This window comes from Pundamilia nyererei, unplaced genomic scaffold (genome assembly GCF_000239375.1).
Source record: "Pundamilia nyererei isolate P.nyererei 1_Seehausen unplaced genomic scaffold, PunNye1.0 scaffold00200, whole genome shotgun sequence".
NCBI lineage: Eukaryota > Metazoa > Chordata > Actinopteri > Cichliformes > Cichlidae > Pundamilia > Pundamilia nyererei.
Genome location: NW_005187601.1, coordinates 798,718 through 802,731, shown reverse-complemented (window position 1 = coordinate 802,731; position 4,014 = coordinate 798,718). Strand labels below are relative to the sequence as shown.

At 40.6% G+C, this 4,014-nt stretch overlaps 1 protein-coding gene across 6 annotated transcripts in view; it reads right to left on the bottom strand.

The window, feature by feature from the left end:
* Positions 1 to 4,014, bottom strand: part of LOC102211069 (serine/threonine-protein kinase BRSK2-like) — a 145,852-nt gene that overhangs the window by 20,895 nt on the left and 120,943 nt on the right. The gene's annotated exons all lie outside the window — the stretch shown is intronic.

Sequence of the window (4,014 nt, the reverse complement as noted above, 5' to 3'; positions counted from 1 at the left end):
CTAACAAACTAATGGCCCGCCCTCTGTGACTACACACACACACACACACACACACACACACACACACACACACACACACACACACACACACACTTGTTTTCATATCTTGGTGAGGACATCTCATTGACATAATGCTTTCCCTTGCTGCTTACCCTGAGCCTAAACCTAACCATAACCTAACTGTAACCCTGACACTAAAACCACATTTTGAGCCTCAAAAATGTCTTCAAACTCGTGGGGACGGCACTTTTCCCCCATAAGTGACTGTTGGTACCCACAAGTGCCAATTTTCTGTCCTCACAGCGATGCCTAAACATGTACACACACTTCATCCAAAGGAGCTGAACCTTTCTGTGTAGCTCTTCCTTTTTTCCCTTCTACAAATACATTTTATTGTCTCCGTCCTGCTGAAACCTTTCCTCTTATCAACATCTGTAAGCTCTCCAAACCAAACTTCTTGAGCTGCCCTCGTGGGGCACTGAACTAAAAATGCATTTGTCAGCGAGGCTGTTTCCCCCCCAGGCCACAGTCACAATAAGCACCATTAAGCCAGCATGCTTTTTTACAGCTGGCATGAGTTCTGGACCTCAGCAAGTTTCTTTTTTCTTTTTGAAAATGTTTAAATCATTCATTGTTTCATCCAGACAACATTCATCTTCCACATTTCTATATACTCAGCTTCCCCTGCAAAAGATGAATGTGTACAAAATAAAGTGCTTTACAGATTTCAAAATCTCTGGTGTTGACTGCATTACAAGTCAAAGAGCTGGTCTGTTCCAAAGTGCAGCCTTTTCTCCTGATCACTGGAGTTAAGGTGCTACCTTTAATATAATATATTCCTATAATATAGCCCTGATGGAAATGTGGGCTATGGTGGAAATCCATCCATCTTCTTCTGCTTATCCAAAATATCCTGACCAAGTAATTTTTTTGTGGTTTTTTGGACTTTTCTGCTCCACTCTCATGATTTCTATCCACAGACTTCATTGACTGCTCTCCTCCCGTCTTTGGGTTGCTCTTTTTCTATTTGATTTAGTGCAATGACCATTACAGATATGGTAGTAAGAGGCTGCTAACCTGGCCGTAAATGGTTAGTTACAGGGGAAGTGGTTAGTGGAGATTTTCACTTCCATTGATTCTGAAGGATCTTAGCTTTTGTGTGGCTAATACAACTAGAGGGGAAAGTTATGTTGTGACAGGACAACCTAAGGCTTCAGTAATTCATGTCCTTAACCAAAGTTCAGATAGTTCAGAGCAGCTCAGTCAGTGTTACAACACACACACACACACACACACACACACACACACACACACACACACACACACACCGAACCAGAGAGCTACTGCAAAATTCATTACCATGGTTTCTCTTTTCTTCTTCTTATGAGTGTTTCCATTTTTCATTTACGTGTCATTAACTTTTCACCCCCCCTTCTCGCTTTTGCCCGTACGCCACTTTCACCATTCAGACCTGCTGACGTCTTTGAAGACTTTGGGATTTAATTGCCCATAGACGATTTGGCTTTGTTGGCAGTGAAAAATGAAAACACTACATCATAATTAAAAATGCTTGAAGACAAGACAGACTGATAGAAACACAGGCACACACACAAAAATAAGAAAATAAATAAATAAAATTCTCATAAAGGAGAAATGATATTGTCAACCGCAAATTAGATTTTGCAGATGTGCTGTCATCACACGACGCAGTATTTGGAGCTCACAGCTATGACGCTGCCCCATGGTTTCTTCATTATTATTACTATTTTCATTATAACCATAATATTATAATAATAATATTATTATAATAATATTATAACCACGGTGGTGGCACGGTGGTTAGCACTGTTGCCGCACAGCAAGAAGTCCTGAGTTCAATTCCACCATCAGGCCGGGGTCTTTCTGTGTGGAGTTTGCATGTTCTCCCCGTGTTTGCGTGGGTTCCCTCCGGGTACTCCGGCTTCCTCCCACCGTCCAAAGACATGCAGCTTGTGGGGATAGGTTAATTGGATAATCCAAATTGTCACTAGGTGTGAATGTGCGAGTGAATGAGAGTGCGAATGGTTGTCTGTCCCTGTGTGTTAGCCCTGCGACAGACTGGCGACCTGTCCAGGGTGTACCCCGCCTCTCGCCCTATGACAGCTGGGATAGGCTCCAGCGCCCCCCGCGACTCTGAAAAGGATAAGCGGAAGCGAATGGATGGATGGATGCCGATGTTGAAATGTTCTCTCTTTGGTTCTCTCTCTACAGCGATGCAGCGGAAGAAACTTCTAAAACAAATATTAGCAAGTTGTTAGAAATCAGTTAGCTTCTTCTGCTTGTGTAAAGCTTTTATAAACAGTATTTTTACATCTGAACTCAACATTCTACTTTAAATGAATTCAGCTGTGAGTGAAATAAAACATCTGCGTAACTGCTGCTGTGCTACTTGATTCATCATCCAGATTTTTTGTCTTTTTGAAATAGAAAACTACATTAATCTTGTTTTTTTAATAACATGATGAATTAGTCTGACTTAAACATGCTGATGATTTATGTATTTAAGAAGTACAGACGAACATCAAACACCTGATGGTGAGCCTGTGTTAATAAAACCACTTCTAATCTTTCAATTGAAGCAGCTATCATTAATTTAAATATATAGACACATCTCGTTAAATGTGATCACTGCTTATGTTTCCTACCAGTAAACTGCAACTAAAAACTGATATTATTTCCAAATGAATTAAACAAAGGTCTCTCTCAGAGTCTCATTTTAAAATGCCTAACTTAACAGCATTACAGAGTATATTTAAAGCCTGCTAGCCCAACTATGGGTCGTTTCACACTTTCTGACAGGCCTCATCTTTGCATCTAATCGGAGCCACTGAACTGTGCCTCTCGCCTGTTTGTGCCGTCAGTACCTTTTAGGCTATTTTTTAATGAAAACACCTGACAAACAATGACTTACTAAATGGTACAGATCATCGACGATGTTTGTTTTGGTGAGTGAAATTATATCAATTTGAACTAATTAGCAGATGTGTGTGTCTGTGCACTGCACCAGTGCTCTTACTGAATGCAGTTTGCTACCTAAGCTTCTTAGAATTACTTGATCGTTTTATCCAAATATGGCGCTTCTGGTTATGCAAAGAAATATACCAGCAGCTAATATTTATAGTTTTAAAGAGTTTTAAAGAAATGATGAAATCACAGTTCATTCATGATGTTTGTTTTTCAACCCAAAAACTGGACCATCAGAGTTATTTAAAATAACCGAAGAGCAAAAACAAATAAATAATTGAAGTTAAGAAATCATTACGTGAGAAGTTGGAAGCATCAAACCTAACTTTTTGAAAATCTGCTAATTGTATCAACTACCTCATGATTTTAAAAGCTCTTTGTTTTCCATTATTGTCTGTAGCCCTGCTGTGATACAGTCCAACAGAGTATAATACTGCAGAATCATACATATTCTATCTTCTCTGCGTCCTCATGCTGAGGAAGCACGCGCTGATGTTACGTTAAATCATGGCGACGGGACTCTCCCATCAGGGAGAGGAGCTCTTTTGTAACACGCAATTCATCAACGGTGGCGCCCATCCAGGACAAACCCAGGACGCTAACGCTAGCTCATCTCTGAAACGGGAAAATGGATTCCTGGTTTGTTGCTGGTGATGTTTGTTCGTGGGCACAACAAGCTTCATTTTACGGACATTCCCAGTTAGATGACGAGCAAGATAAAAAGCTGTTCAGTGGGACTGTGAACCTCATTTTCATCTCGTGTTTATGCTCCATCTGCATTCAAAGCAATTAATTTATGCTAATCCCCATTAAGGCCACAAATCCATAGACAAACTTGTGTTCCTCCTGCAAGGTCAGCCGCACAGGGAGGATCCACAAATCATTATACACAACCCTCCCCATGCATCATTGGAAAAACACACTGGCAAAGTGCAAAAAAGTTTGTTTGTTTGCCAGTACTTCCTCCACACACACACACACACACACACACACACACACACACACACACAC